This window comes from Danio aesculapii, chromosome 4 (genome assembly GCF_903798145.1).
Source record: "Danio aesculapii chromosome 4, fDanAes4.1, whole genome shotgun sequence".
In the NCBI taxonomy this organism is placed as follows: Eukaryota; Metazoa; Chordata; class Actinopteri; order Cypriniformes; family Danionidae; genus Danio; species Danio aesculapii.
This window is the reverse complement of record NC_079438.1, coordinates 4400428-4414217: the sequence shown is the minus strand read 5'-3', so window position 1 is coordinate 4414217 and position 13790 is coordinate 4400428.

Sequence of the window (13790 nt, the reverse complement as noted above, 5' to 3'; positions counted from 1 at the left end):
TGTTTTAGGGTGCTTTCATACTTGGTTCAATTGCCTGGACCGTACCCAAGTTCGCACCCTTGCCACCTTTGTATTCACATTGTCCTTTTTCCTTCTGAACCCCGGTAAGCTTGCATCATCAAGCTGCTGTTGTGTGTACGGCTGTTGCTAGGTGATGGACACGAAAGCAAAGCGCCAAAGTGGAACGACGTATGCACATCGCGGTCAATCTGCTTTTGGTTTTGGACATACAGAAAGCGATTTGCGTCTATCTGCCGCAAAAATATTATAAACGTTCAGAACATAACACGATGTCCACAGTACGGAATAAAATCGCTGTCCTAAATATTTTGTGCGTAAATAAAATTCATCCATCTGTAATTATAGAAACGTAAAGGAAAATGGAAGCTACTCGTAATTATACGAGGGTACAATTCCAAAATCTGCGATTAGAACAGACACTGATACTGTTTTTTTCTTTTTTTGTTTGTTTTTTTCTTTGTTTGTATACGACTTATAAATGGGTGTACTTTATAAACACGAAATATAGTTTCACCACGGACACGACAACCTGATTACAAGTACGAATCCAAAAGCGACACTTCGCTGTCACAGGCATTAATAAATAAGCGAGAGATATCGATCGCAAACAGTGCACCTTGCCTAATGAGATCCTGATTCCTGACTGAAGGAAGCTCGCCAAGCACTCGAGCACACACCGTCTCAGGTAAGATTTTTGTTATTCCCTTTTTGAGAAATGTCCGTCATGAGCTGTAATAGAGGTTGAGGTCCATTTTCGCTGTGTTTTTTAGGAGTGTAACGCAAGTTAACGTTATAGGCAGCGTGCGCAGAATTTCTATAGGAATTATTTAACTGCGTTTAACTATAAGATGATGTTTATTGATTTTTTTTTTTTATCCAGTATAGATAGACCATTGATATAATGAAGATTTCGACCAAATGCCAGTTAAGTAATTGAGGGTTTATGCTTACTAGAGGCATGTAAATATTATTCATGAGACCTTTTATGAATCAAATCCATGTTGATCAATTGTTTAAAAAACTTGGGATTAGGGGTGTCAATTTCCACAAAGTCGTATGTTGCGCGGATATATTTGAGAGAATAGTCAAAAACAATGTATGAGCCACAATTTCTTTGTAATTTGTGCCGGAACACGCTGGATACGGATCCGGCACCTCTGAAATCTTATCCAGCACCTCATTTTACCGATCCCCCTTCTCAACTGCCCTCCTCCCCCATCCACTGTTCACTTTCTTTCGCGACACCCCTCCGCCATCCAACGCCCCGCCATCCCTCGTAAACCCACCGACCCACCCCAGCCCACTCTTCACTTATGTCTGCGATAACCCATACCCCAACTCCAACCCGATTGATCACTGGAATTTTTGTAAATTGATATCCCTAATCCCAAGTTTTTTAAACAATTGATCAATATGGATCTGATTCATAAGAGGTCTTATAAAAATATTTAGCACGCTACCTGTAACGTTAACTTGCGTTACGCTAGGTCACTATCCTAAGAAACACAGCGAAAATGGACCACAACCTCTATTACAGCTCATGTCGGACATTTCTCAAAAAGGGAATAACAAAAATCTTACCTGAGACTGTGTGTGCTCGAATGCCCAGCGAGTGCTTGGCGAGCTTCCTTCAGTCAGGGATCAGGATCTCATCAGGCAAGGTGTACTATTTGCGATCGATATCTCTCCCTTATTTATTAATGCCTTTGACAGCGGTGATGTAATTTTGACAGTGAAGTGTCGCTTTTTGATTCATACTTGTAATCAGGTTGTCGTGTCCATGGTGAAACTGTATTTCGTGTTTGTAAAGTACACCCCTTGTAAATTTATAAGTTGTATACAAACAAAGAAAATGTCGTATCTGTGTCTGTTCTAATCGCAGATTTTGGAATTGTACCCTTGTAAAATTATGAGTAGGTTCCGTTTTCCTTTACGTTTTTATAATTACAGATGCATGAATTTTATTTACGCGCAAAATATTTATGACAGTGATTTTATTCCATACGCAGAAGCTGTTTTAGAGGAGACAAGCAGACATTGTCACTGCTCTGGCTCAATCCCGCTTGTCACCAAGGTACAGCACGTGATACACAAACAAACACACTGAATGAACGTTATGTTGTACTGTTGGTTGTACTGTTATTAGCTACGATTATATTTACACCAAAGTGAACCGGACCAGAGTTTGCACAAACCATACCCCAGACCACCTCTTTCAGGCGGACTCTGGTACGGTTTACGGGTGCACACCTGAGTTTAGAAGACACGTTCACACTAGCTAAACATACAGTACTCTGACATCAAACGTACCCGGATGCGGACCAAAAGTGCTAGCGTGAGAGCACCCTTAAACATATTTGTGACCTGTGGCACAAGTCCTGTTGCACTGTATATTGTTTGGGAATAGACTTCTCAATATTTAGCTTTTTTTCCTCAAATAATTGTATCTCTGGCAAATATTGTCCAATCTTAACAAAGTATAGATCAATGGAAAGATGGTTTGTTCTCCCCACAGTCTACAGTACTGTAATCTCACTGTACAGTCCTGTGAAAGCTTGTCTTTAACTCTACGATCCTCAAACTGTGTCCTGAGAGAGCTGGACCTGAGTAACAATGATCTGCAGGATTCAGGAGTGAAGCTGCTTTCTCAAGGACTGAAGAGTCCAAACTGTCACCTGGAGATACTTGGGTAAAGGATTTTTCCCCTCAAATACTAACCAGCTGTAACATTAAGTTGCAAAATATGGTTTCTGCTCTGAATGAAAGCCTAGAACAGGGGTGTCCAAACTTTGGTCCTGGAGGGCCGCTGTCCTGCATAGTTTAGCTCCAACTTTCTTCAACACACTTGCCTGGAAGGTTCTAGTATACCTAGAACAGGGATGGGTAAACTCGATCCTGGAGGGCCGGTGTCCCTGCATAGTTTTGCACCAACCCTAATCAAACACACCTGCTTGTAGCTTTCTAGTGATCTTGAAGACACTAATTAGGGTGTTCAGGTGTGTTTGATTAGTGTTGGAGCAAAACTCTGCAGGGACACCGGCCCTCGAGGATCGAGTTTGCCCATGCCTGACCTAGAAAGAGCTTGATTTGCTGGTTCAGGTTTGGTTAATTGGGGTTGGAACCAAAATATGCAGGACACCGGCCCTCCAGGAACGAGTTTGGACACCCCTAGCCTAGAACAAGCGAAAAAAGCATTCGCAGGGAAGTGATTTTATTCATAATCAAAATTTGTATATACCAGACCCTAGCTGGTGCATGCTATATACGTGCCTACATGGATTAGGAAGTGCTCTTGATGGCCTAGTAGTACTGCATATGAATGAACCAAGTTTCACACCTGATCAAATATTTATATTAAGGTGTAAAAGACAAGTTTCAGCATTAAACGTAATGCCATAAGTAATACGCTGCTGTGTTTGTAGATTGTCTGGCTGTATGGTGACAGAGGCAGGCTGTGGTTTTCTGTCTTCAGCTCTGAGTTCTAACCCCTCACACCTGAGAGAGCTGGATCTGAGCTACAATCATCCAGGAGATTCAGGAGTCAAGCTGCTCTCTGAAAAACTGGAGGATCCAAACTACACACTGGACAAACTCAAGTATGTTCAGCCTTAAATATTGTTTCCTTTTGCATTGTCTTGTTATTTGGCTTGATATTTAATCAGGCATTCTGAGGGAAAGTTGAAAGTTGGCAACCCTGGTGCTAGTATTACTCTAGCAACTTAAGTGCTTGCCGGAATATTTCTTGCATATTTAACATATAATTAGCATCAAATGCTAGTTGCTAGTTTTAAAATTAAAACTTATTTTTAACATGGAGGTGTTTACTTACTGGGTGTGACGATGTGTGTGTTTTACAGTGTGGATCATGGAGGGGAGTTCAGGATTAGGCCAGGACCACAAAGATGTATGTGCACCCACAAATACTTAATACTGTGGTTTATGAGGACTCTTAATACTTCGCCATCTACTTCTTTTTGCCATCTTGTGATGATGGATCATGAAGCAATGTGTAGTCTTCCATGTTTAGCACCCACAACACAAAATCGCATAATCTGACACACTGACTGAACTCAAAACTTGCTCAATGTCAGGGATGTCTTAGCGCCTTTATTCTTCTAACATTTTGTCCAACGCTTAGACCTGGGATGCCCAAACTCAGTCCTGGGGAGCAAGTGTCTTGCAGTGTTTAGTTCCAACTTTCTACGACACACCTTCCAGGAAGATTCTAGCATACCTAACAAAGAGCTTGATTAGGGTTAAAGATAAACTGAGCTGCGTTCCTCCAGGACTGAGTTTGATACCTGTGTTGTTAAGGCTGGATGTGAAGGTTGTGCTTCTTTTCTTTTCATTCTGTTCTTGTTATCAATCTCGTACATCACTAATGCCTAATCATTAACCAGTTACTCACGGCTGATTTGTTATGCAAGTGTTTTTGAGCTCCACTCTGCAGAACATCCAAAACCAGCATACTACTCATGTAGGTTCTGTATTTGAATTTTGAATGAACTAAAACAACTTCCTTCCAGAAGGGCTCATCCCTATTCCTAAGCATTCCAAATTGAATGCATTGATTGCCTCCAAATAACTTCCCTGCACAGGATAGTGGGGGCCGTAAGTGTTCGACAGTTGTACCCTTTAAAATCCTTTATTACGTAGGGCCCTTCAAAGTGGCCAGTTTTGAGAACAGTTTTGAATGACACTTAAGTAGGGCGGCCAGGACTTAATTTGTGCCAGAACACGCCGGGTCCGGATCTGGCACCTCTGAAATCTGATATGGCACTTCATTTTATCGATTCCCCTCCTCAACCGCCCTCCTCCTCCGTCTGCAGTTCACTTTCACTTTCTTTCCCGACTGCCCCCTGCTTTTCACTTTTGTCTGCGACACCCCCTCGGCCTTCACTTTACACCTCTACATCCTCGGGTAGCATGCCGGATCCGTTACCCTGATCTGTTCTGGGACCTCGCAATTCACAAATTAAGCACTGATGGCAGCTATGATTTTTTTCACTCCCAAGTTCCCTTCAGAGGGGGATGTATCCCATTTGGACCACATCATTATTATGAATAAAATTCAAATGTACTACATCAACCATTTGTCATTATCACGTGACCTAGCCATATTATTTGCATTGCTTCATTCGCATTAGTAAGTTCTCTCACATTGCCTCATGGGATAGTAAAGTGCCCATTTGATGTGCACTTTAGTATACATTGCCTTGTTAATCACAGGAGTTACATTCTAAAAATAGCCCGGAATAAGTGAAATCCGCGAAGTAGTCAGCTTTATTTTTTTTACAATTATTATAGATGTTTTAAGGCTGTAAAACCCCTCACTACACTATTATCTCAGATAAGCATTGACATTTTCACACTTTTTTCTCGTTTAAACACTCGTGAAATTTCTAACTTCCTTTAGCATGTTCAACTTTTTGTGTGATAGTTAGCATCTTCCTCAGACTTTTAGGTGTTACCATGGGTGCCTTTGCCGGTGCAGTGCAGACATGGGGTTTGTTGGGGAGAAAACTTGCAAACTTACAGTCCAGCACTTCAGAGTCACACTGCTAGTGATCAAAGATTCACAAGTTCACATGCTCAATCAATTGCGTCAACATGGTAAACGATTTAGACATTGCTGTCCTGAAGCAGGGGCCTGAGCTATCAAATCCCTAAGAGAGCTTGGACCTCCTGTTGTTGAAGGAGGCTCGAGGCTTGACTCTCCCCCCTCATACTTGAGGTGATAATTGACTGACCCACCTGACTGATCAGGCTCCTCCCGAACTTACGTTAAGAACTTCACTTTATGTCAATTTGGGAAGCTGAACACAGTCTATATTGTACAAGAGGAGGAGATCAGGACGCAGAACACAACACGCTAATCAGGATGCAGAACACAACACGCTGTAAAAAAAAATAGCATGTCAAATTACATTAAAACGAAACAAAGGTGAACCGTGTTATGGCAAGGGACCACTGTACTGCTGGAGGTAGTAGGTAATCCAGATGTTTTCTTATTGTTTTACAAATTGTAACTGTTTTTTCTCTCACTATGGAGCAGTCATCTTGGACTGGAGCTTGTGGAACATGCATTCACAGTTCTGTTATGCTGTGTTCACACCAGATGCAGCACACGCAAATAAGTAGACCCGACCCTCCCCAAGTCTACACTTTCGTTCCCTAACCCGACCCCCCCCCCCCCCCCTTACGTTCGTTAGATACGCCAAATCCCCCACCACCCCAGTTTTCACTTTCGTCCTTGACTCCTCCACCTCCACGTGAATCACATCATTCAAGCCGCGAATACCACTGCAGGATGTCTATTTTTGTCTTTGCATTGACTTAACATGTAAATCACTTGCGCTTGACGCTTTATCCATGTCTGCTGTGAATACAGCATTTCACGTAGTCTTAGAGCTCATTACTTTTGCTAATTTGCTATTACTAGTTTTGCATAGCAGCAGCCAGATGAACTCTCACGATAAAAGTGAAAAAGTGTGAGAAAACCCAGGGGAAACCCACACGAGCACGGGGAGAACATGTAGACTCTGCACAGAAACGACAACTGGCCTGTTAAGGATTTGAACCAGTGACGTTCTTGCTGTGAGGCAACAGTACTAACCACTTGCCCACCGTGCCACCCTATAAGGAAAAGGTGGAGGAGTAGGGGTGGAAGGGGGGATTCTTCTAGGCCAGAGGTGTCCAAACTCGGTCCTGGAGGGCCGGTGTCCTGCAAAGTTTAGATCCAACCCCAATCTGACACACCTGGGCTCCCTAATCAAGCTCTTACCTGGCTTTCTAGGAACATCCTTGGAGGTGTGTTGAGGCAAGTTGGAGCTAAAATCTGCCAGACACCGGCCCTCCAGGACAGAGTTTGGACATCCCTGTTCTAGGCGAAGATAATTAAAGTAAGATACTCTGGTTATTTATAGTGAGTTAGGAATCGTCTGATTGGTGAATCATGCGTCAATTAATGTGGGACCAGTCATGATCAATCATAAGCACGTGCTTATAAATATTAGTTTATAAATAAACTTCACTTAATTCTCAAGAAGTTCTGTATGTTTACCATTAATTAGTTTGTAATAAGTGAAGCAGTAGATGCTGGTAATGATCTAGGAATGCTTCATGTCTTTTATTTAAAATAATAGTATTTCTATTAATGATTTTTTTTACGTTAATTGTCCTCATAAACCAGGGGTCATCGATCTCGGTCCTGGAGAGCTGTTGTTCCTGCAGGATTTAGTTCCAACTTACCTCAGTACACCTGCCTGGGTGTTTCAAGTGTACCTAGTAAGACCTTGATTAGCTTGTTCAGATGCGTTTGATTAGGGTTGGAGCTAAAATCTGCAGGACACTGGCCCTCCAGGGACAAGTTTGGTGACCCCTGTCATAAACCATGTTTACATTGTATTACCCATGTCTCATTTTCACAAATCATATAATGAGCACTCTTCTTGCTTTCAGATGCCTTTTCTTTCACTCTGGATCCAAACACAGCGAACACTCAACTCATTCTGTCTGCGGAGAACAGAAAGGCAACGGGTGTGTTAGAGGAACAGCCATATCCTGATCATCCAGACAGATTTGATGTCTGTCAGGTGTTGTGCAGAGAGAGTGTGTGTGGACGCAGTTACTGGGAGATTGACTGGAGTGGAGATAATGGTGTGTTTGTATCAGTGTCATATAAGAGCATCCACAGAAAAGGATGGGGTAACGAGTGTGAGTTTGGATGTAATAATCAGTCCTGGAGTTTGTTCTGCTCTCCCTCCAGTTACTCATTCATACAGTTTGACATCGGCACTGATGTACCTGTAGTGACCCGTCTTCCAGTGGAGCACATCAGCGGTAGAATAGGAGTGTACGTGGATCACATTGCAGGAACTCTGATCTTCTACAGCATCACTGACACAACGAAACGCTTCCACACAGTCCAGACCACGTTCACTGAGCCGCTCTATCCTGGGTTTTCTGTTGTTCCTGGATCATCCGTGAAACTGTGCCGAGTAATCTGAATAGATCAAAAAGAGATCGTTGAAGCCAGAGGTCAACTCAGTCTGAAGCCAGAGGTGTCCTAACCCTAATTAAACACACCTGAACAAGCTAATCAAGCTCTTACTAGATATACTAGAACAGGGGTGTCCAAACTTAGTCTTGGAGGACCGGCGTCCTGCATAGTTTAGGTCCAACTTCCTTCAACACACCTGCCTGGAAGTTTTTGTATACCTAGAAAGAGCTTGATTAGCTGGTTCAGGTGTCTTTAATTGGGGTTGGAACTAAAATATGCAGGACACCGGCTCTCAAGGACCAAGTTTGGGCACCCCTGTACTAGAAACTGTCTGGCAGGTGTGTTGAAGCAAGTTGGAGCTAAACTCAGTAGGACACCAGCCCTCTGAGTTTAAACACCACTGGTTTAAACGGTATGACTGTAAGAATTTCATTAATTAATTTGATTCTCATTATAGTTTGTGTACGTAATAAAACAAAAAAACAAATCATATTCTAATTGATGTCGCTTTTAAAGTGTATAAATATACTGTATGTACGCACTCCACTGCGAAATATATAATCCCCCCCTGCGAAATCCCTAATCCCCCCCCCAAGAACCCATTAATTATTTCCGTTTTATTTATTATCTGAGTCTAAACAATCTTTTATTTTGAAAAATGACGGTATTCTCTTGGTTATATCTTGATCACTTGGATCCGCAACCCAATTGCCAACAAATGTGCAAGAAGATTAACTGATAGAGATAGCAAATGACGCCGGCCTTAGTGGGCCGTTCGCATATCGCGTTTTTTTCTGTGCGCAAAGTTCGTAATTTCCAATTGAAAGAATTGTCATTATTTAAATTCAATTTAATTATCATTATAATTTAATTAATTTATTTTCTCACCATTCAATACGATCAATTCTTTTAAGTTAATTAACTAAGTCTATCCTATTAAACACTATAAAAAATAATCTAATATTGATGTAAAATGTTTATTTTCATTGTCTTTCATTGATTTCGAAATTGTCGATATGTTGTGCAATTTTGTAAACGGAGACTGTAAAGTTCAAAACTACGTCGACTTTGAGTGACGTCACTTCTAAATACAAACACGATAAAGCAGTCAAGGAAATTCAAATGTGAAAGGATTCGCGATTCCATTTGAGTTTTGGCAGGTTACATGCAGGACGCAGAGAAGGAATTAATGAAGCTATTTAGATACGTCAGGCTCATAGCTCGTAGGCAGGGGCGCAACTGCACATTTACTGAGGGGCATGCGGGTTCAAGCTTTGCCATCCCCCCTCCCCTCGTTCCAACTATATTTTAGCACCAAAATATTTCCATCATTAAATTGAGGATATTTTTTCCTCATCAACATGCTGCAAATACTTTTCACAGTTCTGAACACAACGGAAATAGTAAGTAGTAGTAAAAACAAAATTACATTAAGCATGTAACAAAGAACGTCTCATTCCACCCTAAATTTCTTCTCAATTTGATTTTCCTCACTAAATGATTATAGCACCTTGACATGCCTTGCTTTTGTATATTTAGTACTACATTTGTCAAAACAAATGATAGATATGGAAGTCCTAAAGGGCGAAAGAACTTAAAAATGCAGTCACTTCTCACATGCATTCTGTGAGAGGTGTAAGGTTTGGCTTTGCATGAACAATTGACTGATGCTGCGTCCCAATTCGAATACCATCCGTCCTAAATAGTATTTGAAAGTAGAATTAGTATGTATGCCAAAGGTTTTCCGATAAATACTTGAAGTGTAGAAGCGTCCATACTCTAACCGCTGATATGGCCCACAATACACTGCGCGTTGGACGTGAATTCGAGTTAGAACTACAAATGCGGCTGAAAAGTGTAAACAAACTACAAACATGGATGCGCGAGACCAACCGTCAAGTGGAGAGGCTTCGGTAAAGATTTTTGTTTGACTGTTAATTAATGTATAGCCCACTGGAACACGTTTTAATCGCGTTTTCCGTGTTAAATTTCACCTTCAACAACAATACTGAACTTATATAAAGACGTGTTTGGTCATTAACGTCTGAATGCAGAATTATCCAAACACCTGAGGAGATTTCTCTGCATGAACGACTCGTGAATGGGAGATTAACCTGCTGCTTCTCCAATAAGGTAGGGAATTAAATATGAAAGAAATGTGAATGATTGACAGGACTCGTAACAAAGCATCACAACGATCTGTTAACGAGGAAGTAGTATGTCCCAAGAGCTTGCAAACTCTTCTGTTACACACTCAAAAGTCTGTACTTTTCCTTCACAAAAAAGGACATAGTTTAGGATGTAGTATAAGTATGCGAATTGGGACGCAGCATGAAACTGCTGTAGACCCTTCTCACACGACGACACGCGGTGTCCGGTTTCACTCCCCGTTGTGTATCGTTATTTCCGCCTACACAGAAAACCCCATTGAAAACTCACCCAGTCAGCTGTATATTCACTACAGAAACAGTTCGACTGTGACTACGGCTGTTTTCTGTTGTCTGCAATGACGGTGAGACATCTGACATCTAAAAAAATTACTTACGGATCATCCAGATTTCAGCTTGAACCAAGAATAAGGGACTTTAAACAGAGTCTATTGCTTTGTGTTGCTGTCTTTACTGCAGATGAAGTTGGTAGGGACTTGTCAGTATTTGTCAAATACAGATTTCAGATGTTTACACGGGTGCTCCACATTTTTTTAATGTCAGAATCATGTTTTTTTGTGTCCTGAAAAATAAAAAATAAATAAAACTGTGGTTGTTTACAGCTGATTCACAAACACATTCATATTATTGACATTCTACTGCTCAGTTCTCTCACGCTTTATTCTATATAGGTATTTTATTCATGAACATAAAACATGTCTATTTAATATTCAAATTAAATGAAATAATGTCTTATGTGACTTAATAATTAAAATCATTATAAAAAATTAAGTTAACACCAAGAAGATGGCATTTAAATTCGGTATTATTAGATTACGAATTTATTTGTAGCATTCTTAATTAAAAGGTAGTATTAATATCGAATTAAATCCACCCAAAAGGTGGCGGTAGGACATAATTTATTCATTCAAACGGAGAAACTGAACAAAACGTTAATAGATCAGTAAATAATAAGTGATGAAACTGGTTGCATTTATAGATATACCAGGTAATATAAAAAGATTTAGTAAAGAATACTCATGCTGGAACATTTACATATAACAAAAATAATATAAATTTATATTCAGAGCAGCATTAAAGTAAAAATAAATATAATATTGAGGAAATAAACTTAATTAACAAGTGAAAAGGTTGCAAACATATGTATGTCTTGATAAACAAGCTTATTCCTATTATTAATAACTTAAAGAATCATTTTCAAAGTCAGAAAGCAGTTCAATGTTAAAAGAGAAACATTTGGACACATGCTCAATACCAGTAATAGTCTTAAATCAGATCGTGCAATGTTAATATTTTTATTAGTAAATTCTACAGAGAAATCTCCTATTCATTCAAAGGTAAACCGGAACTGAAAATACACTGCGTGGCCGATAGGGGGAAGTAAAGTGACGTCATTGTGAAAAGGGTCTATTACGCCACTCACAAAGTGAAGTGTTCAGTTTTAAAAATAAACAGAGACAAACTGCCCGAACCCTACTAAAAAAACCAGCTTAAACCAGCCTAGGCTAGTTGGCTGGTTTTAGCTGGTTGACCAGCCTGGTTTCAGAGGGGTTTTGGCCACTTTCAGGCTGGTTTCCAGCCATTTCCAGCCTGGTCTTAGCTGGTCAGGCTAGAAAATGACCAGCTAAAACCAGCTTGACCACCTTGCCAGGCTGGAAGCCCAGCCAAAACCAGCTATGTCCAGCTTAAACCAGGCTGGTCAAGCTGGTTTTAGCTGGATTTAGCTGGTCATTTTCCAGCCTGGCCAGCTAAGACCAGGCTGGAAATGGCTGGAAACCAGCCTGAAAATAGCCAAAAACCCCTCTAAAACCAGGCGGGTCAACCAGCTAAAACCAGCCAACCAGCCTAGGCTGGTTTAAGCTGGATTTTTCAGCAGGGAAATGTTCGATTTTATCAAAATGTTAACTATTGTATCTAAAATTAAAATGGTTTTGAGCAACAGAAGTTACCAAAAGGCCTGATGTAAACATGATGCATAACGAATTTATAAAACAAAAAATGGATCTTGATAGGATTAATAAACATCTCAGTTCCAAAAAATGTGAATATCCTGACTATTTATTATAATGAAATAGTTATAGAATTGTTATAATTAAGTATATGAAATTTATAATTATTATTTATTTAGGGGGTTTTCACCTTTATTTTGATAGGACAGTAGAGATTTTGGACAGAAAAGCATTGGGAGCAGAGAGAGGGAAAGGATCAGCAAAGGACCTTGAGCCGGGAATCGAACTCGGGTCGCCTTGAGCACCACTAGGCTATTGGCGCCGACAGTATATGAAATTTATATTGGGAATTAATTTTTTTCAAGATTTATTTTTGGCCTTTACTAAGTTGATAGGACAGTATTTCAGACAGGAAGCGAAGTTGGAGAGAGAGAGGAGGTAGGGACGGGAAATGTACTCGAGCCGGGATTCGAACTCGGGACACCCTGAAGTGCTACTGCACCATATATATGTCAGCGCGCTAACCACAAGGCTATTGCGCCGACTGGGAATTTTTTTGTGATAGTTTTGTGTGATCCCTCTTATTTTGGCAAAATTATTAAATAATCAATAATAAATAAAGAACATTTTTCAGATTATTCGTATAACTTTTGACTGAACTGTACTTTTTATTGAGCTGTACAATTTATTTTGATAAAAATAAAAAAAAATCTAAAGTTACATCTAGCCTACATGAACTTCACACTTTGCCGTGCGTGCGCCTGCATGTTATTGTTTTAAATGATTTTGAATTAAAGTGTGTGCCGACATATGCAGCTCATGCCTAGAAACCCTACCGTTTTTGCCATATTAATTGTACCGTATTTATATCTTCCGATATTTATATCTTTTTTGATCCTCAGCCACTGTGGCTAGTAGTTTTTAAACATTACTAGCCAGTCTGTATTTTCACTAGCCACAGTTTTGTTGTTGGGAAAATATTTTTATATGTATGAATATGACTTTGACATGGTATAAAATACTTGATTTAGATTTTGTTTTGTCCACATGCCTCCTCATTTATTTCACGTTTGTGTGTCGCGTTTGCGCGAATGGGTCATGGTTTCATAGTGTTATATTGCAATTCGTTTTTATTTCGCGTCAATTTTCTGAACTCAAAATTAGGAGTTACCAAATTTATCTCAATTTATTTTCGGTCACGACGATCCTGTAGGCGGTGAGCTCTTTCAATGATTATCGGACTGGAAAAAGAGCTCTGTCCCAGTACTTCAGGTAGCCATCTTTCAACAAATCCCGTCGCATTTGGGCCCTCCACCCCCTCTGGTAGACCGGTAAGACGCACGTTATTGCGACGACTTCGATTTTCCTGATCTTCCAGTTTAGCTCCAATAAGTTTCACCTGTTGCTGGAAATTGTCTACAGTATTTTGCACCACGGACATCCGATCTTCCGTGTCGCTGGTGCGCTGTTCTGCCGTGGTTAATCCGTTTGAAAAGTCTTCGACCTCTTGTTTTACCTCCTGTATGGCTGAGAAAATCTCTGTAAATTTGATTGAGAAGTCTTCTCTCATACTTGCGATTGCATCCGTAATGGGACTCTCTTGGTTTTTAATCGATGTTTGCGCTGGTTTCTTTAGCTTCGAATGTTGCG